Here is a 27266-nt window from a genome sequence, read left to right as displayed (position 1 = left end):
ACATGTTCTTCCAGAGACTCATGAAGCATTTAGAGATGTGACTTTTCAGTTTTAACCTGTTGGCTATTTTGAGACTTAAAATAGTTTCCAGGCATCAGATTTATTGCACAAAATATATAGCAAGGCATCATCAGTCAAGTCTGAAAAATAACTCCCTCATTTGTAATGATATACATTATTTTCCTCAAAGTCATTATTTTTCCTGAAAAACCCCATGTAACACTACCACCAGATTCCACAAGGCACACAAAAATTCACAGTTCAGTGTCTGCTAAAGCAAGATATACATTAACTTATCAGTCTCAGAAAAACCTCCAAATCATAGGCCATCTTGCCATAAATTTGTGGTTATAGCATTGGCATGAGAAGAGAAAGGTGTTAAACAGGTAAGTGTAACATTAAAATTATTAATGTCTTAATTTTGCAAAATTGTTTAATTAAGCTCATTCAAATATCTATTTGGACATTGCTTTTCAAACTCTTTTCCATATGAAATATTAATTCTTGCAGCTTCCTCCAGGTCACCCTCACAAGTCCAAATTCTCTCTTTTTTATTGGTTATTTTATTTATTTGCATTTCAAATGTTATCCCCCTTCCCAGTTTCCCCTCCAGAAGCCCCTATCCTCTCTTCCCTCCCTCGTGTTTCTATGATGGTGCTCCCCCACCTGTCTAGCCACTGCCTCAGTGACCTAGTGTTTCCCTATACTGGGTCAAATTCTATCTCTTACATTTGTAGCATAATTGTACCAATTGTGCCAATACCTCCTTAGGCAGGCAATACCAGGGGGTCAAAGCAGTATGTTCCAATCTTTCCAGAAAGGTCAGTTCACTAATTCAATGACTTCTCCATGGCCTTCAAAGTCTTCTGTCCATCCTTTACTTATCTATTATGCATATATCTTCCGATTTTCCTCAGTAATATTTCTGGATTAAACTTTCTATTACTAGAGATCTCCCCTCATGGGGGCACTCACCATTCCTCACTAATCCAGAAGACCCAGCTCTTTCTCCCTGATCGTGTCCCTTGTATTTTCTATGGATATCCTTGTCCTTAAGTGATCCAGGCCCACTATTCCTTTTTCCTCATGGTCTTCAATTCTCTTAGCTATTAAAGCCTCAGGTTTCTCAATAGAAAAACATTCCTGCTTCAAGTATTTCCTGGTAACATTTGACAGTGAAGGCAGTACGTCTCTGCATCCAGAACCCATTTTCCAGATATGCCTGGGCTGGCTGCTTGAAGGACCAGGGACAGAGCAGTTTGTTCCTAATAGACAGCAGAGTCATTTCTTTACCTGGCAATGCCCTCAAATCCTTTACCCATTTTTTTAAACCAGGATTATATTTGAGGACAAATATGTTACAGAAAATGGTAAAACAGACAAGTATATGAGAAAGAGCAGTGCCATCTGTATACTAGAAAGGCAGAGGTTCATTATTCAGGTTGATGGCGCTCCGACAGTTGAAATGGTCATGCCGCCATGTTGGCAACCATGTCACACTTAACATAAGGTAAATTAGAAATTACAGTTTTTCAAAAACTTCACATTAACATTTTAGAGAAATCCTGCTAATAACAATACTGATGGCTTTAGAGAAGGATTGAAACTACAAATTGAGTTGTGGGTTTTAGTATTAAATTAGCTTTGAAATAAGCTAATTATTTCTTTAATGTCTTACAGGATAGAATTTTATTTTCCCACAGACAATTAATTGCAGAAAAAGCTTACATGTTGAAAACATCTACAAGGTAAGCAATGTAGAATACAGATGTTTCATTACTGAGGTCAGCTGGGCTTTGATTTGACATTTGACTCAATTTACTTAGAAAGGTGAGCTGCTGTGATCATTCAGAAAGAAAATTTATGTGATCCCCTATCGTTTAGTCAATAGACTAATGAATTCTTGTCAACAGAAAAAAATGCAAAATGTTGTTGACCGAAGTAGCCAATTACTGCACACTGCTACTCTCCACAACCTTGGAAGTCTCATTATTTTTCATCTTGACACAAACCCATGACTTTCCTGGCTCTGAACAGTCCATGATCCTGCCTGAAAACGATCTCATGCCCATGTGTCCTGTCATACTTGACAAGACTGGAACCTCTGGCCTTTGCATTTCACCAAATTGGTAGGTCCTTAAAGGAATGTTGCTCGAACCTTTGTATTCCATCCCAGTGCTCTATCTGGGACACTGAAGCTCACATGCTCCTCTCTCAGCAGGGGTTCTCATTGTCTCTGTGATCTGGTTGACACTTGTGTAAAACTTTAGGCCTTTAGGTGGGTGGAACAGAACTGGGCCCACAGCAGGTTAGCTTGCTCTTCCTGTTCACTTCCTGAAGTTTACAGGCCTCAGCTCTCCCTAGGGGCAGCTGTCCTGTTAGTACTGGCCTCCTTTACAAAAATGTGCAAAGCAACTCCTCTTCCACCCACCTCTAGCTATTTTTCTTAGGGAGAGTTTGTACTTGTACTTGGGATGTTTCTCAAGTTAATTTGTGCTCTATGACATATTTGACTGTCAAATGGAAAAATCAGGTCTTGTTTTTCCTCACAGTCCCATATTCCCAGAAATAAGACTCAGAATCAAAATATACTCACAAATACCTTGACCATATAGAGAGATACTTCTCTTACTAGCTCATAACATAAAATAAAACCTGTATTCATTTTTTAAAAAAATGTTTATTAGTTATTTTATTTATTTACATTTCTTTTTTGTGTTTGTTTTTTTGTTGTTGTTGTTTTTTTTTTCGATTTGGTTTTTTTGAGGCAGGGTTTCTCTGTGTAGCCCTGGTAGTCCTAGAACTGACTCTGTAGACTAGGCTGGCTTCGAACTCAGAAATCTGCCTGCCTCTGCTTCCCAGACTGCTGGGATTACAGGTGTGTGCCACCACAGCTTACATTTCAAATATTATCCCTCCCTTCCAGGTTTTGCCTCTGCAAATCCCCTCTCCAATCCCCTCCTCCTGCTTCTATGAGGGTGCTCTCCACCCACCCACCCACTCCCCTCCTCACCACCCTAATGTTCACCTATGCGAATGCATCAGGCCTCCAAAGGACCATGGCTTCCCCTCCCGTTGATGCCAGAAAAGGTGACCTTCTGCTTTATATGTAGCATGGGTCCCTCCATGTGCACTCTTTGGTTGTTGGTTTAGTTCTTGGGATCTCTGGGAGGGGGTCTAGTTGATTTATATTGTTGTTTCTCCTATGGGGTTACATTCCCCTTCAGTTCATTCAGTCCTTCCCATAACTCCTCCATTGGGGTCCCAGTGCTCAGTCTGATGGTTGGCTGAAAGCATCTGCATCTGTACTGATCAGGCTCGTGCAAAGCTTCTCAGGAGACAGCTACATCAGGCTCCTGTCAGCAAGCACTTTTTGGCACTAACAAGTGTCTTGGATTGGTGTCTGTATATGAGATGGGTCCTCAGTTGGGGCAGTCTCTGAATGGCCTTTCCTTCAGTCACTGCTCCACTCTTTGTCCTTATATTTTCTTTAAACAGAAGCAATTCTAAGTTAATAGTTTTGAAATGAGTAGGTGGCCCCATCCCTCAACTAGGGGCCATACCTAACCTCTAGATATGATCTCTATAGGTTCTCTCCTTTGTTGGGGATTTCAGCTAATGTCATCCTCATTGGTTCCTGGGAGCCTCTTGTTTTCCTGGCATCTGGGACTTGGTCCTGCCCTCTTTCACCTTCCCCTACTCTGTCTCCTTTCCAGGACTCTCCCTCAACTTTCCCTGATTATTTGGTTTCCCCTACTAAGTAGGACTGAAATATCCACACTTTTGTCTTCCTTCTCCTTGAGCAAATGTTCAACATCCTTAGTCATCAGAGAAATGCAAATCAAAATGACCCTGAGATGCCACCTAACACCTGTCAGAATGGCTAAGATGAAAAACTCAGGACAAAGCAGGTTAGGGTGAACATGTGGAGAAAGAGGAATACTCCCCCATTGTTGTTAGGATTGCAAGCTGTACAACCACTCTAGAAATCAGTTTGTAGGTTCCTTAAAAAATTGGACATAGTACTACCAGAGGACCTAGCTATACCACTTCTGGGCATATACCCAGAAAATTCTCTAATATGTAATAGGGACACATGTTCCACTATGTTCATAGCAACCTTATTTATAATAGCCAGAAGCTAGAAAGAACCCAGATGTCCCTCAACAGAGGAATGAATACAGAAAATGTACATTTACACAATGGAGTATTACTCAACTTTTAAAAACAATGACTTCATGAAATTTGCAGGTAAATGGATGGAATTAGAAAATATCATCCTGACTAGAACTCTGCCTCCCACCAGTCAGTTACAAGGCCTCCATATTGGTTCTCAGATGCCAGAGAAATCAGAAAGACTGAGGTACGCAAATACAACCCGAGACCAACATCGCAGGGGTCTAAGCCCGGCGGTCGTTGGCCTATACCCAGGCACTGAGCTGGTCGGGGGTGGGGGCACCAGTGTGCAAACCCGGCCAGGAGGTTGTTTGCCTGGGCCAGCACGCACCCCAGCCATTTTGCCTAAGGTAAGCCAGAGACTCCTAGCAGGCAAAACCAAACCAGCTAACAGGCATAGCCCAAGGTGGACATAGCAGGGGTCTCAGAAGGTCAGGCCCTGGACTGCCCCCAGGCCCTGGGCTGCTCGATGGGCCATCTGTGTGCTGACCCGGCCATGGGGTTGTTAGCCCAGCAGAATCTCCCAGCACTCTCAGGGAGTGCGTGCACGCTGCAATCCTGGCCACCTGACAGACCCAATTAACACTCACAGCTGAGGGGAACTTTGCTCAGACATTGCCTGCCAGGCTTTTGCCTAGACTCAGGGCCTGAGCAGCAAGGCTAGCCTTGTGTGCACCAACCCGGTTGGGAGTTCCGCTGGCCAGCAGAGTGATCAGCACGCAGAAAAGGTCCCTTCAGCATACATCCTCAGCACTCCCTAAAGGAGCAAACAGGCACCATCTGGTTCACAGTCACAATCTGGGGCAAAACACACTAGGGCTGCAAAAGCACCCAAGAGGAGGACAGCACATCAGCAATCTGCAACAGGGGAAACCCTGCCATCCAGTGTTGCAGAAATAGCCTTAGAGCCTCTCAGGAGGCTGAAACATCAGCCAGAGACAAGACCTGCTAGCTCCAGAGAACAAGATGGCAAAAGGCAAACGCAGGAACGCTACTAATAGAAATCTAGGCAATATGGCAGCATCTGAACCAAACGCTCCAACATCAGCAAGTCCTGGTTATACCAACACACCAGAGAAACAAGATTTGGATTTAAAATCACTGATCATAATGCTGCTAGAAGAACACTAAAAGGACATAAATGAATCTCTTAAAAAGATACAGGGGAACAAGAATAAGCTAGAAACCCGATTAATGGTAACACAAAAATCACTTAAAGAAATGCAGGAGAATAAGGCCCAAGAGATAGAAGCCAATAAAGAAGAAAGGCAAAAAAAAAAAAAAAACCTTAAAGAAATGCAAGAGAACTTGAGTCAAGAGGCAGAAGTCATGAAAGAGGTAACACAAAAATCTCTTAAAGAATTACAGGAAAACACAAACAAACAAATGATGGAACTGAGCAAAACCATCCTGGATCTAAAAACAGAAGTAGAAACAACTAAGAAATCACAAAGTGAGACAACTTTGGAGATAGAAAACCTTGAGAAGAAATCAGGGGCCATAGATGCAAATATAAACAACAGAATACAAGAGATGGAAGAAAGAATCTCAGATGCTGAAGATACCATAGAAACCATTGACTCAACAGTCAATGAAAATGCAAAATGCAAAAAGCTTGTATCCCAGAACATCCAGGAAATCCAGGATACAATGAGAAGACCAAACCTAAGGATTATAGGTATAGATGAGAGTGAAGATTTACAACAGAAAGGGCCAGCAAATATCTTCAACAAAATTATGGAAGAAAACTTTCCCAACTTAAAGAGAGAGATGCCTATGAATATACAAGAAGCCTACAGAACTCCAAACAGACTGGATCTGAGCAGAAATACCTCTCGCCACATAATTAAAACCCCAAATACACTAAACAAAGAAAGAATATTAAAGGCAGTAAGAGAAAAAGGTCAAGTAACATATAAAGGAAGACCTAGCAGAATCACACCAGACTTCTCACCAGAGACCATGAAAGCTAGAAGATCCTGGGCAGATCTCATGCAGACTCTAAGAGAACACAAATGTCAGCCAAGACTACTATACCCAGCAAAACTCTCAATTACTATAGATGGAGAAACCAAGACATTCCATGACAAAACCAAATTTACACAATATCTTTCCACAAACCCAGCTCTACAAAGAATAATAGGAGGAAAACTCCAATACAAGGAGGGAAACTACCCTGGAAAAAGTAAGATAGTAACCTTCCTTCATCAAACCCAAAAGAAGATAATCACTCAAATATAAAAATAACATCAAAAATGACAGGAAGTAATAATTTCTATTCCTTAATATCTCTTAAGATCAATGGACTCAATTCCCCAATAAAAAGACATAGATTAACAGACTGGATAAGGAAACAAGACCCTACATTTTGCTGCATACAGGAAACACACCTAAATGTCAAAGACAAAAACTACCTTAGAGTAAAAGGCTGGAAGACAACTTTACAAGCCAATGGTCTCGGGAAACGAGCCCGAGTAGCCATTCTAATATCAGATAAAATTGACTTTCAACCTAAAGTCATCAAAAGAGACACTGAGGGACACTTCTTGCTGGTCAAAGGAAAAATCCACCAAGAAGAACTTTCAATTCTGAACATCTATGCGCCAAATGCAAGGGCACCCTCATTCGTAAAAGAAACTTTACTAAAGCTCAAAGCACACATTGCACCTAACACAATAATTGTGGGGGACTTCAACACTCCACTCTCGTCAATGGACCGATCAGGAAAACAGAAACTAAACAGGGACACAGTAAAACTAATTGAAGCTTTGGACCAATTGGATTTGACTGATATCTATAGAACATTTCAGCCTAAAGCAAAAGAATATACCTTTTTCTCAGCACCTCATGATACCTTCTCCAAAATCGACCATCTAATTGGTCACAAGACAGACCTCAACAAATACAAGAAGATCAAACTACTCCCATGCCTCCTATCAGATCACTATGGTGTAAGAGTGGTTTTCAATAGCAACAAAAACAACAGAAAGCCCACATACACATGGAGGCTGAACAATACTCTACTCAATGACACCTTGGCTAAAGAAGAAATAAAGAAAGGAATCAGAGAATTTTTAGAATTTAATGAAAATGAAGGCACAAAATACCAAAATCTTTGGAACACAATGAAAGCAGTGCTAAGAGGAAAACTCATAGCCCTGACTGCCTCCAAAAAGAAAATGGAGAGAGCATATACTAGCAGCTTAATGACACACCTGAAAGCCCTGGAACAAAAAGAAGCTATTTCACCCAGGAGGAGTAGAAGACAGGAAATCATCAAACTAAGGGCTGAAATCAATCAAGTGGAAACAAAGAGAACCATACAAAGAATCAACGAAACCAGGAGCTGGTTCTTTGAGAAAATCAACAAGATAGATAAACCCTTAGCCAGACTGACCAAAGAGCACAGAGAAAGTATCCAAATTAACAAACTTAGAAATGAAAAGGGAGATATTACAACAGAAACTGAGGAAATCCAAAATATCATCAGATCCTACTACAAAAGCCTATACTCAACACAACTGGAGAATCTGGAGGAAATGGACAATTTCCTAGACAGATTCCAAATACCAAAATTAAATCAGGACCAAATAGATCATCTAAACAGTCCCATAACCCCTAAAGAAATAGAAGGAGTCATAGAAAGTCTTCCAACCAAAAAAAGCACAGGACCAGATGGCTTCAGTGCAGAATTCTATCAGACCTTCAAAGAAGACCTAACACCAATACTCTTCAAACTATTCCACAAAATAGAAATAGAAGGAACCCTACCCAATTCCTTCTATGAAGCCACAAATACGCTGATACCAAAACCACACAAAGATCCAACAAAGAAAGAAAACTTCAGACCAATCTACCTTATGAACATCGATGCAAAAATACTCAATAAAATTCTTGCCAACCGAATCCAAGAACACACCAAAACGATCATCCACCATGATCAAGTAGGCTTTATTCCAGGGATGCAGGGTTGGTTCAATATACGGAAATCCATCAATGCAATCCACTACATAAACAAACTCAAAGAAAAAAACCACATGGTCATTTCATTGGATGCTGAAAAAGCATTTGACAAAATTCAGCATCCTTTCACGATTAAAGTCTTGAAAAGAACAGGAATTCAAGGCCCATACCTAAACTTCGTTAAAGCAATATACAGCAAACTGGTAGCCAGCATCAAACTAAATGGAGAGAAACTTGAAGCAATCCCACTAAAATCAGGGACTAGACAGGGCTGCCCCCTTTCTCCTTATCTTTTCAATATTGTACTTGAGGTACTAGCTCGGGCAATTCGACAACATACGGAGGTCAAAGGGATACAAATTGGAAAGGAAGAACTCAAACTATCATTATTTACAGAGGACATGATAGTCTACCTAAGTGACCCAAAAAACTCCACTAGAGAACTCCTACAGCTGATAAACAACTTCAGCAAAGTAGCAGGTTATAAAATCAACTCAAGCAAATCAGTGGCCTTCCTATACTCAAAGGATAAGCAGGCTGAGAAAGAAATTAGGGAAATGACCCCCTTCACAATAGCCACAAACAGTATAAAGTATCTTGGGGTGACTCTTACCAAACATGTGAAAGATCTGTATGACAAGAACTTCAAGACTCTGAAGAAGGAAATGGAAGAAGACCTCAAAAAATGGGAAAACCTCCCATGCTCATGGATCAGCCGGATCAATATAGTTAAAATGGCCATTTTGCCAAAAGCAATATACAGATTCAATGCAATACCCATCAAAATCCCAACTCAATTCCTCACAGAGTTAGAAAGAGCAATTCTCAAATTCATCTGGAATAACAAAAAACCCAGGATAGCTAAAACTATTCTCAGCAACAAAATAAATTCTGGGGGAATCAGTATCCCTGACCTCAAGCAATACTACAGAGCAATAGTGTTAAAAACTGCATGGTATTGGTACAGTGACAGGCAGGAGGATCAATGGAACAGGATTGAAGATCCAGAAATGAACCCACACACCTATGGCCACTTGATCCTCGACAAAGAGGCTGAAAACATCCAATGGAAAAAAGATAGCCTTTTCAACAATTGGTGCTGGTTCAACTGGAAGTCAGCATGCAGAAGAATGCGAATTGATACATCCTTGTCTCCTTGTACTAAGCTCAAATCCAAATGGATCAAGGACATCCACATAAAGCCAGACACTCTGAAGCTAATAGAAAAGAAACTTGGGAAGACCCTTGAGGACATTGGTATAGGGAGAAAGTTTCTGAACAGAACACCAATAGCATATGCTCTAAGATCAAGAATTGACAAATGGGATCTCTTAAAATTACAAAGTTTCTGTATGGCAAAGGACACCATCAAAAGGACAAATCGGCAACCAACAAATTGGGAAAAGATCTTCACCAATCCTATATCAGATAGAGGGCTAATATCCAATATAAATAAAGAACTCAAGAAGTTAGACTCCAGAAAACCAAACAACCCTATTAAAAAATGGGGTACAGAGTTAAACAAAGGATTCTCATCTGAAGAACTTCGGATGGCAGAGAAACACCTTAAAAAATGCTCAACTTCATTAGTCATTAGGGAAATGCAAATCAAAACAACCCTGAGATTTCACCTTACACCAGTCAGAATGGCTAAGATTAAAATTTCAAGAGACAGCAGGTGTTGGCGAGGATGTGGAGAAAGTGGAACACTCCTCCACTGCTGGTAAGGTTGCAAAATGGTACAACCACTCTGGAAAGCAGTCTGGTGGTTCCTCCAAAAACTGGGCACCTCACTTCCAGAAGATCCTGCTATACCACTCCTGGGCATATACCCAGAGGATTCCCCACCATGTAATAAGGATACATGTTCTACTATGTTCATAGCAGCCCTATTTATAATTGCCAGGTGCTGGAAAGAACCCAGGTATCCCTCAACAGAAGTGTGGATGCAAAAATGTGGTATATCTACACAATGGAGTACTATTCAGCCATTAGAAACAATGAATTCATGAAATTCTTAGGCAAATGGATGGAGCTAGAGAACATCATACTAAGTGAGTTAACCTAGACTCAAAAGGTGAATCATGGTATGAACTCACTAATAAGTGGATATTAACCTAGAAAACTGGAATACCCAAAACATAATCCACACATCAAATGAGGTACAAGAAGAACGGAGGGGTGGCCCCTTGTTCTGAAAAGACTCAGTGAAGCAGTATAGAGCAAAATCAGAACAGGGAAGTGGGAAGGGTTGGGTTGGAAAACAGGGGGAGGGAAGGGGACTGATGGGACTTTTGGGGAGTGGGGGATCCAGAAAAGGGGAAATCATTTGAAATGTAAATAAACATATCAATAAATTAAAAAAAAATTCTGTGGTAAGAAACCTATAATTTTGGCTCTTGAACTGTTTATAAATAACAAATACCAGAGCATGATAATGATTTCTACTCTCACACTTCTTTCCATTTCAGAGATAGGTGAGCCTGAGTTCCGGGTATGTGTCATTTAGTCTAAGACTGTTCACTCCCTTTACTTAGAGACAGGAGTTAATCGTACTCCACCACATTCCCTTTATCACTACTGCTCTCAAGTAGGAAAGGCATTAGCTATTTATTCAACATCAGCCCAGAAAATTCCTGTTCTAACAGCCCCATGATTAATGTTACCTTGGCCCAGCAAGATCAGCCAAAGTAACAGCAAGGATGGGCCAGCAACAACTGAACTCTCTCATAAACATTTCCACATTCCTAGACTAATCCCAGAGTATGAAGATGCATTTGAGGAAATATAACATATACATTTTAAAATTGTTAAGGAAGCCCATTGTTTAATAACAGGATAATTTTCTGGACTGTGCAAATCTATTTAAAGCAAAGGAATAAACACTGACAGTCCTTTGGGTTGTCAGTTGATTGAATCTATATTTAGATACTATATTTATTATTATCCAAATTTGGTATATTTGAAATGTTTTAGTACCTGAAAAATATCACATATATCTCAGTGGAGAAATTTAGAATTAAATAATAAAGATTTATATCAAATAACTTCAAAAAATGAATCTTAAAACTCAGGCAGGATGCATTTCCTTTACAATGATGTGGGTTTCTGCCTGCAATTGCTTTTTGCTGTCACTATTTAAGTTCTGTGGGTCAGAGTTTAAACACCCCGAGAAGGTATCTGTGTTCACTATTAGATCAATACACATAGAAGTGCCTGCACAGCATGTCTTCTACATCTGTCCTTTCAAGTTATCGGATTACAAATGTTGCCCTTTTTTAATCTGAAGGCTTATATTTTATTAACTAATTTTTCAGGTTATATTGTGATCTCAATTGTTTTCTTTCTCCCAACTTGTGTTTTATTTGGTGAAGTGTTTTTGTTGTTTTTCGTTTTGGGGTTTTTTTTTTGTTCTTTTGTTTGGTTTGTCTTATGAAGATTTACTTTTGCACTCTCTGGTTCCACTGAGAAGGAAAAATCCTCTGAGCACTGAAAAAACACCTGCTGAGAGCCTGAGTGGTCAGAGCACATGGTCTTTACCTTCAGCTATCGAGTAAAGAAAACCCATGGGGTATTTGAAGAAATTCTTGAACACAAAGCATATGTCAAAGTGTTGTGCTCATTAAAGTTGATTATTTCTCACAGTCTTTCTTCTTTTCTTAAAAAACATGTATCTATTTCAAGCTGAAGAAATAGAAAACATTGTTGATGAAGTCTAGTGCTTTGAAAGTAAGCAGTGATAACATTGCAAACAGCAGACAGAAATCATCACTCTCCCAGTATAAAGCGTAAAGTAAAACGGTTTCCTGAAGTAAAAAGGGAGAAACAAAGAGAAAGAGTGAAAAGTGATTTCTATCTGACACTTATCTAGAGTTCCCATGGAAGGATGATGGTACATGAGTTACAGCAGGTGCACAAGAAAATCTTTATATTTTAGTGTGTGTTTGAAAACCAAGGAAGTCATTGAGAAATCATGGGAAGGAAAACACACACACACATGCACACACACACACACACACACACACACACACAGAGAGAGAGAGAGAGAGAGAGAAAGAGAGAGAGAGAGAGAGAGAGAGAGAGAGAGAGAGAGAGAGAAATTTCAAAATGTGAAACATGCATCTGCATCTCCAAGTTTGCCACCAGTAAGCCTGGCAGCCAGGCTGTGGAACCAAGCCAACCATCCATGTAGATGAATGGATGAGAAAAATGTAACACACATACAAACCACACCGATACTCATATATCTGAGTGCTACCCAAGGGGTGATAGATGATGAGCACTATATGCTTCATCAAATAAAGATTCTGTTACTTGCACAGAATTCATAGAATTGGAGCACAACACATGAAGAAAAATGAGCTGCACTTAAAAAGGGAAGGAGATTGAATAATAATATTCACATGAGGTATCAGAACACTAAGTAAGTTAGTAACACTGGACCATACATACTTTTATAATCACCAAAATATCACATTCTACCCCAAAATATGATGTTTATAGTTATTTGTCAATTCATAACTAAAACTACAATAAAACTGAAATAATAAGTATGCCACTTTCATTCAACAAAGGTTTTTTTTCTTAGAGAGTACACATTCTAGATTCTTTCCTTAAACTGACATCCTAAAAATGCAGCATTTCTGTGATCTATGGTTTCTACACTCAGTGAAATAAATTGCCTGTCACATAGCAGAACTGGTAATGAGTTCTGGCAAAGATTTCAGGTTCTTCCAATAGTGTTACTTTTAGAGCTTTAACTCTAAATAAAGAGAAGATTTAACTCTGAATAAAGAGAAGATTTTAAAAAAAAACATTTATTTCTACTTTCTTCTTTTCCAAGCCTTACTATCCTGTATGTTGAGTTAATTTTTCTCTTACCTCTAGGAAATTGATAAGGGAAATAGGAAGAGAGTTCAGAATTTTGGAAGAGATGTTTTGTTTATCCTTAGAGACAAGGCACTCTCTGTCCTGAGTTGTGAAGGGTTTAACCAGTACACACAGAGGCAGCTGATACTTTAATCAGGAGGGCTGCAGTCAGTCTGGTGATGCTGACAAGATGAAGAGGTATGGGTTCTTATCAGAATGCAGACAGACACCATAACTGCAGGGATGCTAGGACTTTATCATTACTTCTTATGCCTTTCTGTAGGGATACATCCTGTTCTCCCTGCCTCAATCATTTGTCCAAACACAATTGAATGTCCACTTCAAAGAGGCCTCTAAGACACCATATATGTGATCACTGACACACTTATTTCACTGAGGAAATAAGATAAAATATTTTCAGAGGCATCATACACAGGTTCAGGCCCAGTCACACTGCAAATGGAAGACCTGTCATTTTTAAGTATTTTCTTCTCTGCATTGTTTTCATGGTCAAAGTAACACAAAACTTCTGAAAGCTGAGCTTGGAGCTCAATGTTTCCAATTATATGCAATTCCTTTTTAACCAGAATGGGAACCCTGTATTAAGGTAATATCTTTCATTGTTTATGTGTCCAAATATTTCTCCTTAGGCTTTCTAAGTAATCCTTCCTCTACAAAGTTTGCTTCTCTCTGTCAGACTATAAAACTAATATTTGACCACATTAATTTAGAAATATAAGTTGTGATCCAATGGTACATGAATGGGTGTGTAGACATGCACATCACCCTGCTAACATATTTGGTGCTAGCAGAGCTTGTTCAACTAAACCTAAATTGAGAGGTCCCTTGTTTGGAATTTCTCAGTATCTGCATTATTATGATTTTAACACATGCATTTTTATGCATGAAGAAAGCTGAGTGTTTTCAGCTTGATATTAATAGCATATAATTCCTATGACTGGAAACACAGAGACTAGAATAATTAATCAAATTTAAGAACAGAGTATATATTTCCTTTAATACTTTTTGTACCTTCACCTGTGATCACAAAGCTATCCTTTCATGTGTTGTCCGACTTGAGCCAGCAGGACAGACCTCAGCTTTCCTGGCAGAACGTTCCCGCATGACTCACTCTAACATCATTTGAAAATCTCTTATCCATAATGGTGATGTTTAGAAGCTAACTTTATTGTTATTTTATGTCTTAAGACCTGCCAAATCTAAGAGTTGCTAGGACATTGATCTTTTAAATTACATAGAAATTGAAGTTACAGATCACAAAAGAGACAGATAAGTGGAAATCAAAGTATTTCCCAGTTACTGTGTGCCCTATCAATCAAAACCTTCAATGAGGTGAAAGATTTAGACAGGCTTCAGATGATTTTTATATCTCTGTATGCTAGAGTTAATTTAAGGTTGCCCACTAAGGAATTAGTAAGTCAAACACTCACTTAATAATATAGTAATAATATACAAAATTCAGTACTTGCTGAAAATTCAGTATTATAGCTCATTAGGATACAAGTTTTATCAAATTAAGAAAAACAAGATTCATATTTTTAATTTTTTTCAAGACAGGGTTTCTCTGTATAGCCCTGGCTGTCTTGGAACTCACTCTGTAGACCAGGCTGGTCTTGAACTCAGAAATCCACCTGCCTCTGCACCCCATGTGCTGGATTAAAGGCATGCACCACCACTGCCTGGAAAGATTCATATTTTTAATGGGACTAAAATAGAAAATTACGATTAATTTTCATATTGCTGATCATAGATGGTTTAAGCATGTCAGACTTACCTTCCTGACATGAGTCAGTTATAGCAACATTCATTTTTTCTAGAAGAATAGGAACTTTTACTTCATTCTATAAATTCAGTAATATTTAGAATGCCTTTAAAGATATATTTGATTTCTTAAACCTCCAAAAATTTTAAAATGCAACTTTTTTAACCTTTTGTTACAAATTCTTTGCATAAAGTATTTAGATATAACTTGTTTTAATAACATTGTGGAAATCCAGTATTGTTTCAAAGATTTCAAGAAACTAATGGTTTTTCTCTGAAATGCTAAGGAATCCTATTGACTATTGGCTATCTACCTAAAAATCCTTGTATAACATGTGAGACTGTACATAAACATACATATGTAATTTAAGTTTTTCCATGGGGCTTACAATGTTCCTCCAAGAGCCAAAGACCATCTTACAAAATCTACACAACCAGACATGAGAAGCCCTCTTTCCAGTTGTTAATAAGAATTATCCAAGAGACCCCTAAAATACACAGCCTATCACTGTTCTCTTAGTTTCCACCAGAGGTAGAAAGTTAGTCCCTGTTGCTGAAGACACCATGCCTTCAGAAACACCGTATTTCTATGAGCTCAAAATGACCTGAATACCCATTCCCTGAGGACTACCTTTCATGGTTCCTCAGGGCACCATACAAGTTTGCAAAGGACTGAAAAACCCAACAGTACTACCCAGAAAGGGTGCCTATGGACCAGAACAATGACCAGCATGGCACAGTAATCCTAGTGATGTCATTTGTGGAAGTAATCAACAGCTCCTTAATTGGATGGCTCTAATGTACTGCTATTCCTAACACTACCTAAGAGCTTTAGATATTTTGATCTCCTAGACATATATAATTGAAGTGTCCTCCCTGGCATCACGTGATTCATTGTCACATGTCAGATGGTTATAGTGCAATCCACCTGTATGGTAAAATGAAAACCCAGATCATATCTCAGATCAATGGCATAGACCAGTTCTTTAACAGGATAATAGATGAAAACTTTCTCAAATTATGATATATTTGTACATACACAAAAAAAACATTCACAATTCTTCCTTTCTGTCAATTTTAACAACCTTGTGATAATGATGATGGTGATAATAGTGAGTGTGGTGGTGATTGTGTTAGTGTTTTTGTTTTTGTTGTTGTCAGTGGTGGTGGTGGTGGTGGTGATGATTGTAGTTGGGGCCACACATGCTTTAGTTCATATTTGGAGATAAGAAAAGAACTCTGTGAGTTTATTTCTCCTTTTCCACAAATATGTGTGTTTCAGGGATGGAATACAAGTTGCCAGGCATGTAAGTGTTTTTAACTACCAAGACCACCTGTTGTCCCCAGTGCCTGTATATTCACAATTTCCCACATCATTGTGTGACTAGCCCCTGTCTATAGTTCAGCCTTCAACCCAAGACACATTTCCTTAACAGAGTCTTTCAAAACCCACTTTTTAATTCACTCTATCCTCTCTTCATTGTAGGCATTTGGGGGTGGCACTGGAGTTTCATTTGTGAATTTACTCACCGATGTTGGACTTGAATCTCGATCATAACATCTGTCTTATAACAACTCTAATAAATATTTTTATAGAATATGATTTAGGATTCGACAGCATTCTTTTTATTATATAGAAGTTTAAATATATGGTTCTGGGTTTAAAACATCTTTGGTAAATTATATATTCAAATCAGAAAATAGTTTACAAATGTCTTTTTACACAGTACATAATTGGAAGAATCCTTGCTTTTCTTATTTGTATTTGCTATGTGACAGTGTGACAATGATCCAAATCTAGAGTGTTACATATGTTCAGTTATTCACCTCCCATATTTTCATCATCTGATCATTTCCAAATTTTGAAACTTGGTGGGATATTGAAAACAATTCTCTTAGAAATCTGTGATAAGCCTGGGATTTTTTAATTGGCCTGCACCAGTTACTTGATACAATTTACTTTAATCTCAAAAAAATATAAAATATTGAATGGAGACATAGTCATCAGAAAAGGAGAGTCATTGATAAAATATTTAACTGTCATTTATATGTCAGGGAAATGTTTCTGAGCATTGTCTGGACTTTTATGTTGCTAATGACAGATGTATCCATTCACTGCTTTATTTCTCTTTGCTTCTTAGCTTAGTTTGTGTATTCCCTCCAAACTGAATGCTCGAATTTAATTTCCATTATAACTCTATGAAGAGAAGGGAACCTTAAAGTCATAAATTTCTGAGAATGCCTTCCTTATGAGTGGATTCCTTATGAGTACCAGTACTGGAGAGAGCCTGTTTTAGTAAGGTAAGACCTTCATTCTCTGTCTCAGTCACACTTCCCTGTCATATGACTCTCCATCAGCCAAACTGTCACACGAGAGAGTCCATGACACTTGATGGCATTAACTACATGGACTTTAACCCTTCAAAACTGACAAAAATAAATATCTGTTTTTAATAAATCAAACAATCTCTAATCATTTGTTATCTCAACAACAAAATAGTAATTGATTCCTCAATGATGGAAGTATAACTTTCACAACTAAAAATAAAAGTACAAAAATATGCTTATATGCATGACTTTCAAAATATTAAGGTACAAGGTTTATTAAAACAAATACTATTATAAGTGGAATTATTTGTAGTAGAATTAGATGTTTCTCAGTAGTAGAGTACCAGAAGAATGTATCATCTTGCACATAATTTTGGCCTCCATTCTAAAATGATCAGCTCCTTTTTATCCTGTTAAATCCTGAAAATACATTAAAGTCAAAACTGTTGTTTCAAGGGATTCTACACTGTGACTATACAGCCTTAACCCATGAACATTTCAGGAGATATTTGCATTTAAATGACTCATTATGAGTGACATTAATGTAGAAATATGGGTCATTAGATGAGAAGACAAGCTGTAACCAAAATTCACTTTGCACAGAGATGACAGAAATACAGACATGAAGACAAGACAATGTTTTCCCCACTGAGATGCTACCGAATCTTGTGACCTCTTGCAGTGCTGATCATCAGCAGGATTTCAAGACATTAAAAGCTTTGGCACAGGGAGAGTGGTTCTGTTGCACTGGCTCAATTAGAAAAGAGACAATATTTACTTACATTACTTTTTCTTGAAAAAAATAAAAAGCCTCCATTATAGCAGGCAATGTATTGAGCTTCTATGAGGCATTGGCTGGTCTCATAATTTTTGAAGACTAAATCCAACCACAAGAATTCACCAAAATTTGAATTTGGTTTGGAATTCTCTGAAATACTGGGATGCTAAGAGGGAAAGAGCTGTTCACAAGGTATATTGTTTGGATATTAAAATGAAAAGTATACTTTAGGCTGTGCAATTATAGAAACTGCCATTCCCAGCCACTGTCCTATAAGGCATGACCATCCTCAGATAGGATCATCAGTCTTTCTCCTTAAACATAGCATCTAAAAACCTTTACTCTAACCATGGAAATAGATAATACACAAAATGTTTTCAAATCATATTCCAACTTTCTTTTGTCTTTATTTCTATAGGTAAAGCCATTATTAATATTAATTATAGTGGTTAACTCAGCATCTTGTATCTGTTCCATCTTTCAGTGCATCAGTGCAGTAACTGGGGAGCAGAAAGAACTCAGTATAATATTTCTACTGGATTTAGTTTTGCATGAAGTCCTATTAGGCCCTTTCTGGTTGTCGAGTTATTATATTTCTCAAATGGGACTGCTCCATGAAGCATGAGAATGGAGAATTCTGGGTCTAACCTGGCAATAAGCAAACTGCTAAAAGTCTGTATTTCTTGTAGTGTGTCATCACATGAGAAATCTCACTGCTGTAAATATGTTGTCATGCAAAATACAAACAAACAAACAACAGAAGAAACATTAGATATGCAATAAAAAAAACTGTGAGGCAGCTCAGAATTGTACAAGCCAGGGAACTTCAGAGAATCATCTGGTTATCCAGCATTTTAAATGCACTTCTGTGTATTTAACTCTGATTGTTTTAAAAATAAATACTCTTTTATCAGAAGATAAAAACATCTTGTTTCAGGAACTTATTAGAGACAGACATCCCCACCTTCATTTATAAATAAATCCACAACTTTTTCTATATTTTCAACATAAAATCTTCCTCTATCAAATAAGGACCATGGGACTTGAAATTATTTCACTTCAGAGAGTAGAAAAAGGTATCTTTAATTTTGGTGACTATTGAAATAAAAGAGATCATTACATTTTCCCACTGTATTCTGTGCTCTGTAAAGCTCAGCTGCAGCTTTCAAAAGTGACTTAAGATGATCCAGTTTTCTTGTGTCATCTTGGAAACAATTCCTGAGGAAAACAATCTGGTAGCATCTACAGGAGGGAATTGTTGCATTCACCAGTCTATCAGCATCCATCTTTATACTTCCCTGACCGTCAAAGTCAGTGAGCTCCTCACGCCCAATGCAAGTCATGTGTAGTGTTGCGTGATGGAACTTTGGCTGCAGACATGTGCTTTGGTATTGCTCCTACCTCATACCAGTATAGTTCTACATTAAAGAGATTGTGAGAAGTCATTATTAGCAAAGCTTCTGAGAGAAGTGGATTAAAAACAAGATGGCACAGAGCTAGTTGAAGTCTCTGACCAGGCCAAGGTCTGGCAAAAACAGCTATTACCATTTTGAGTCAGCTGGGTAATACTATTGCAGGAAGTATTTAAAAAGAACATCACAATCCATTGTTCATCAACTCCTGCCTCCACCTGTCTTGCATGCCCCTGTTCCAAGTCTCTCTGCAACTCTTAGCTCTACCCCCTTTTTTCCTGTCCAATCACATACCCTCCCTGCACTCATGCAACTGGACAGGAAAGTTCATGTGACATATTACCACATTAATAGGGAGTTCAGATCTGGCTCTGCCTTTGTACCTATCATATATCACAACTTTGCATGTATTGCACACAGACTTACATAAGGTTTGGTTAGTAAATGTGAGTTGATAGGATTTATTGAATTATTAAATCAAAAATGAGAATCTCTTGCTCCAACTCTCAAACTTTCACAGTCATCCTGCTTAATCTACTGAGATAAATGTCACACATTGTGAAAGAATGCAGATATAGGTCCAATGTGGGCACATTTATGTTTGAAGGAAATGTTTTTATGTGATGACTAACAATGATAAACAACAACTTTTTACACTCCCAGGTTAGATCCAGAATTCCTGTATCTTGTACCTCATGGCATGAGAACAGTCTCATGTGTTTTAGTTTCCTATGCAAACTGTGCTGTGTCCTCTAAATGGTCTTAATTGGTCTTTTTTCTGTGTGGCAATTCTGCTTCATTTTTGCTTCTTTTTAAATCTTTTTCTCTATAGACTTAGAAATTGATCTACCACTTTGATGTTCAAAATAAATAAATAACTGAAAATGCCCTCAGTGATGCTGCATAAGAATCACAACAACAGTTTGTCAAGTCAGAGGGCTAGAACCACTTCCCTCTCCCCCCAGCATCACCCATCATCACCACAGCTAAAAAGAATCCATTCACCTCATTACCTTAAGCAACCTTACGTTATAGAGAACCTGCCAGCAGGATGAGTATAAGCAAAAACCAGAGGCTTTAAGCCTGTTTAGAAAAGAATTATCTACAGTATGGAAATCACAGGCTCTCAGTGTCCTGTGCATTGCAATTGCAATTTAATAATTATTTTACTTTCTATTTACTTATGCATTTATTTTTATATAGTTTACTTATTCACTTTTCATCTCATTCATTGGCCCCCTTCACAGTCACTGCCTCCCACAATCCTTCTTTCATCTCTCCTCTTCTCCTCTAAACAGGTGGGGAACTCTCTGTGTATCCCCCAACTGTGAAACTTCAAGGTTCTGTGGGGCTAAGTAAAGACAAGGCAGCACCAGCTAGAAGAACATATCCCACATAAGGCAAAAGCTTTTGGCATCGCCCCCGCTCCATTTGTTTGGGACTCACATGAAAACCAAGCTGCACATCTATTACATATGTACAGGGAGGCCTAGGCTCACCCTGTGTATATTCTCTGGTTGGTGGTTCAGTCTCTGGGAACCCCAAAGGTTAGTTACTGTGTTGGTCATCCTGTAGAGTTCCTCTCCCCTTAGAGGCTGCAATCCTTCCTGTTGTTCCTCCATAAGTGACTCCCATGAAGAAGTATGGAGAGGGTGCTGATCCTGGAAAGGACTGATCTAGCATTGGAGGGGAATATAAGGACAGAGAAAAAGGAGGGAGGTAATTGGAGAATGGATGGAGAGAAGAAGGTTTATGGGACATATGGGGAGGGGGGACCTGGGAAAGGGGAAATCATTTGGAATGTAAACAAAGAATATAGAAAATAAAAATATTTAAAAAAAAAGAGTCCCCAACCTCTAAACATTCTTAGCTATGGCTGTATGTTTCTGTCTGAGGGAGCTGTTATGTCAATAACCATTCTAGACTCCTATCTGCAAGCAAAACAAAGTATGAATAATGAATAATGAGTGATTGGTGTGACATGCTGATACTGGAACAAAGAATGATGCTGACCTGTGAGTTTGCTGAGTGCCCTGACAATGATGAAAGGATAGTTGTATTGGACATATATTTCTGACTCACCTTTGCTTGCCTATGTCCCAGATTGGACACGCACACTGTCTTGCTTCAAGATGTTAGACCTTGTGGGACAGAGAATATGGAGACTGGAATCTGCCTTCAAAAACTTAATCAAAAAGAGAAGTTATGATGACTCATCTCCTTCCTTTTATGTGACCAGTTATTCTCAATAAATTATGGACTGGTCTAGAAATCAGTCCAACATTGGAAAAAAGGAAATGACTGTTTTTATTTGGAAGACTGGTTCTGGACATTTTCAGAGACATATTTGGAAGTTAGCTGCAGTTCTCTATGATGTTACGTTAACAATAAATATACTTGGGACTGGATCTGGATTTTGAGCAAGTGTTAGTGCATGTGTTAAGACTCCTAATCTTTTATTAATTGGTCATGATAAAATTACTTTTGTTTCTTCTACAGTATTTAATGTAATTTGTATTGATTGCACACTTTCTAATTATGTCTATGTATTGAAAACTGGCATGTCTGTGATGGTGATCTACCAACCATCTTTTGTTTGATCACCTGTAAGTATTACAGGACCCAGGTATTCCGAAAAAGGCTTGCAAGTACTGGAAGAAGTGAGTTTGTCTTTAAGCAGAAGCAAGAGGATAGTGGGCTCAATTATTGTTGGTATAGCAACTTTAATTAAGTTAATAGCTAGCACCACTGCTGCAATTGCTTTGACACAGAAGTTGAGACAGTTATTTTTGTTCATCATTTAGCAAAAAATAGTTACTTATGTTTTTGAGTATTCAAGAGGATTTAGATAGGGTTTGAAACAACAGACTGATGTTCTTTATGATACTATTCAAATTATTATAGAGCGGGTTCAGAGTTTAAGAGTAAGAAGCCATCTCAAGTGTTATGCTGAAGACCAATGGAATTTTTTTTTTATACATGTGCCACTGTGTGTTGGAAGTATGTAATCTATTTTTTTTCATTATTTTTTTATTCGATATATTTTTTATTTACATTTCAAATGATTTCCCCTTTTCTAGCCCCCCACTCCCAGAAAGTCCCATAAGCCCCCTTTTCTCCCCCTGTCCTCCCACCCACCCCTTCCCACTTCCCCGTCTGGTTTTGCCCTATACTTCTTCACTGAGTCTTTCCAGAACAAGGGGCCACTCCTCCTTTCTTCTTGTACCTCATTTGATGTATGGATTATGTTTGGAATATTCCAGTTTTCTAGGTTAATATCCACTTATTAGTGAGTGCATACCATGAGTCACCTTTTGAGTCTGGGTTATCTCACTTAGTATGATGTTTTCTAGCTCCATCCATTTGCCTAAGAATTTCACGAATTCATTGTTTCTAATGGCTAAATAGTAATCCATTGTGTAGATATACCACATTTTTTGCATCCACTCTTCTGTTGAGGGATACCTGGGTTCTTTCCAGCATCTGTCAATTATAAATAGGGCTGCTATGAACATAGTAGAGCATGTATCCTTATTACATGGTGGGGAATCCTCTGGGTATATGCCCAGGAGTGGTATAGCAGGATCTTCTGGAAGTGAGGTGCCCAGGATTTTTGATACTTCTAAAATTTACAATGATAGTCACTATATTAGGAAAAGTTCAAATTCACTTACAGTGTATTTGGCTTAATTCTAATACCTCTCTGGATGTTTTAACTTTGCATAGTGAGATTATGAACTTAAAAACTGCTGCCTTGCTGAGTTTTGATGCTATATATGTTGCTGATAAAATTGTTCATGGCCTGAGGTCAGTATTTCCATCTAGGTCATGCTTCAAGAATTATATATATATATCTTGATCATGCTAGCCCTTCCTGTCCTGGGAATACTTTTATTCTTGCCCATCCTGTTAAAGCTTGCCTTTAGCAACATCAACATGTTGGCACCCACAATATGCAGCTTGAAAACAAAACGACTCATCAGACAGAGTTATTAATAGGCTGGCATCCAAAGATGGGTAAGTTCTGCACAGAGCCTTACCAACCTATGACAGTCTAGCATTGCTTTAGAAAACACATATTCCACAACAGGTAAAGAAGGCATTCTTGTCAGAATGCCTAAGACAGGAGCAGTCTTGTTTATGAAATAAAAAAAGGAGAGATGTGTCCCCACATCTTTGGGGATGCCACTTTGCAGGAATCTGACATTGCCCAAGGACAAGGAAAGGAAGTAAGCTCAGGCAGGAATCTAATTTAAGCTCTAACAAGGGAAGTAATCTCAGGCAGGAGACTTAATCTTAGGGTGGAACAAAAGAAATAGGGTTCAGGCAAGAATCTGATTTTGAGCTTGAATAAGGAAGTGGGCTCAGATATTTTGGCCATTCTAACAACCCTTTAGAAACAACAGTCATGGGAGTAATCACAGGACTTTCCTTATTGCCTTGCTTGTCCCTCATGGTACTGCTCACCCTTAATACTTGCATATAATTAAAATAGTATAAAAGCAGATTGGGAGGGAATAAAAGGGGATGCATACCCCTAAAATTATCATTGCAGTTTTTTAAAGTGAAGAAATCAAACACCTAAGTGAACAGATAAGAATCTTCAGTGAACAGAGTTAAACAGGGAATTCTCACCTGAAGAACTTTGGATGGCAGAGAAGCATCTTAAAAAATGCTCAACTTCATTAGTCATTAGGGAAATGCAAATCAAAACAACCCTGATATTTCTCCTTACACCAGTCAGAATGGCTAAGATTAAAAATTCAGGAGACAGCAGGTGTTGGAGAGGATGTGGAGAAAGAGGAACACTCCTCCACTGCTGGTGGGGTTGCAAATTGGTACAACCACTCTGGAAATCAGTCTGACGGTTCCTCTGAAAACTGGGCACCTCACTTCCAGAAGATCCTGCTATACCACTCCTGGGCATATACCCAGAGGATTCCCCACCATGTAATCAGGATACATGCTCTACTATGTTCATAGCAGCCCTATTTATAATTGCCAGATGCTGGAAAGAACCCAGGTATCCCTCAATAGAAGAGTGGATGCAAAAAATGTGGTATATCTACAGAGTACTATTCAGCCATTAGAAACAATGAATTCATGAAATTCTTAGGCAAATGGATGGAGCTAGAAAACATCATACTAAGTGAGGTAACCCAGACTCAAAAGGTGACTCATGGTATGCACTCACTAATAAGTGGATATTAACCTAGAAAACTGGAATACTCCAAACATAATCCATACATCAAATGAGGTACAAGAAGAAAGGAGGAGTGGCCCCTTGTTCTGGAAAGACTCAGTGAAGAAGTATAGGGCAAAACCAGAACGGGGAAGTGGGAAGGGGTGGGTGGGAGGACAGGGGGAGAGAAGGGGGCTTATGGGACTTTCGGGGAGTGGGGGGCTAGAAAAGCGGCAATCATTTGAAATGTAAATAAAAAAAATATATCGAATAAAAAAAAAAGAATCTCAGTGAATATCTGGAATCAAAATTTGACTTAGGAGGTTCTGGGGACCAGTCCCAGTGTGGGGGTGTGACCTCCCCCTGCCCACTGCCCCCAAGAATAGAAGAGAGGAATTGTGACTTCCCCCTGCCCACTGCTCTCAAGAATAGCAGCCAACAACCTGACCACCCACCTCCTGAAGAACAAGAAGAACCAGTTTGGTTTCCAGCCTTCAGGGGAGGGGCTTTGATCTGCCTTTGTTTCTTGGGAGAGAAGGATCATTAAAGATGGAGACTTAAACCAGAAGCCATGTGTTTTTGTGTCTCTCCATGTAATTTCTCTTGCAGCCTGTTCCTTACCCATCTTTCCTTCCAGAGAACCCACGATTAAGATGTGTGAGCTGGCCTCTACATATGGCACCCACGTGGATTATAACTGGAAAAGGAGAGGCAAAATGAGGTATATTTGTCAGATTTAGGAGCTCCAAGGAAAAAGAAAAGGAAAAAGTTTATGTTTTGGGCACGGTAAGCAACAAGGGTATTAATTTAGCGCTAATAATGTCATTTATTTCTAAAGAATGTTGCTGCAGAAGTGTGTAAAGATACAGGCTAGACTGATTCAGTATATAGGCCCTGCACTGAGATCAGCTAGGATGTGAAGACAACTATGGAACAGGGAATTTAGTTAGGCAATTGTCCGCAGTCTAAACTGCGTCAGGCAAGAGAAATAGGGCATAAAATAATATAAAACAAAATAAAAACAGTAAAAAACAAAAAAACAAAACAAAAAAATATTTCTAGAAACATAAAAGAAAAAAGGAAAATGGATGCAATTGCTTAACAACAAGCGCCCTTCTCTTTCTGTCCTGGTGCACTGATTATATGTCTACATGTACATTTATTTGTCTGTGTTTGTGTGAATGAGTGTTTGTTTCATGTTAAAAATAAAAATTGATTAAAATTCCGTCTTCTGGGGCCTTGAGTCTGCAGGCCGCAAGCTGATGTAAAGCTATGGTGCAGCAGCTGCTGGCAATGGTGGTGCGCACACCTTTAATCCCAGCACTTGGGAGTCTGAACGCTGCCGGCAAATGGCCCAGGCAAGCAGCTAGAGGCAGAGCGCATAGGGGCGCAGCATAGAGTTGCACAGCGTGGCGCGCAGGGCACAGGCTGATATTGGCGGCTAAAATAAACCCAAAACTCAGCGGGCGCCTGCGGCTGCTGCGGCTGCTACGGCGGGATGGGTGAGCAGGGCGCGGGGACACTGGCTCCGGCTCCCAAGGGGGACTGCGCGGTGTTGGAGTGACCGGGAACTTGGGGCACTGAGCTCGCACAGGTTGCTCCAGGGGTTGGGGGTGGGGGGCGCATGCTGCCTGCAGGATTACGGGCCAGGCCACAAAAGGGAGGCCAAGCTGCCTCTGGGCATGGCCTGAGAAACTCAATTTTTTTCGTGAGAGAGCAGAAGGGAAGTGTCTCCCCTGCACACAGAGTAAAAACACTGTAGTTTTATTATAGCATTTGATATGAATTAAGATTTGATAGTTATACAGTTATAAATCTCTTATTGTATTCCAATTTAGCCACATAAGCTAGTGTGCTATCCCATTTTACATTTTGAGAAGCTAGATATAAAACTATCAATATGAGTATTCACAAAGTTTAAAAAAAAAATTCAGGTTATATAAATTGACTTGGTCATTTTAAGAAGTGGCAGTTTCATATAAAACTAATTATGCATTTATAGTATCACTGTGCACATTTACAGTATTATTGTCTCCTTAGATCTCTAAGTATAACATATTTGTACATAGAAGAGCCTGCATGTGGCTATGCATTACATCTTTAGAATTCAAAACACTAAAATTCAGAGAATTCAATCACTAAAAACATGAAGAGTTCTTAATGGCTGAGAGAAATCTAAATGCATTAATAATACACTATAGTACTCTGCATTATAAATAAAATATATCTGTCTTTAAAGAATTAAAGCTTTCTGAATAGATTTTCCTGAAAACTTGAGATGCTAGGCTAAGAGCAAGCTTTTCATATTTAATTTAGCATTCTCAAGAGAATGCAAGACCACTGGAGGGGATCTCCTAACTCTTGAGCTGTGCATTTGCATCTCAAGTAGAATAGAGATGTAGATCTTGGAGCCATCTGCTGGTCAATCAACCAGGAACTTCAGATATGCTCTCACCTGGAGAGAGATTATTTACACCTCAGTGGTTGGATAAGTCAGGAGGTTTTAATTTCTAAATAATAATAATAATAATAATAATAATAATAATAATAATAAAGATTTCAGTATGCACTTTTTGTCAGGCTTTGGTGACTGTTTATAGGATGAATCCCCAGGTAGGGCAGTCTCTGTGTGGCCTTTCCTTCAGTCTCTGATCCACTGCTCCACATTTTGTCTCTATTATTGCTCCTGTATTTTGTTACCTTTTGCAGAGGAACCAAAGCACCCCCCACTTCAGTCCTCCTTCTTGACCTTCCTGTGGTCTGTGAATTGTAACTT

The sequence above is a fragment of the Apodemus sylvaticus genome, chromosome 1 (genome assembly GCF_947179515.1).
Source record: "Apodemus sylvaticus chromosome 1, mApoSyl1.1, whole genome shotgun sequence".
NCBI lineage: Eukaryota > Metazoa > Chordata > Mammalia > Rodentia > Muridae > Apodemus > Apodemus sylvaticus.
This window is presented reverse-complemented; position numbering follows the sequence as displayed.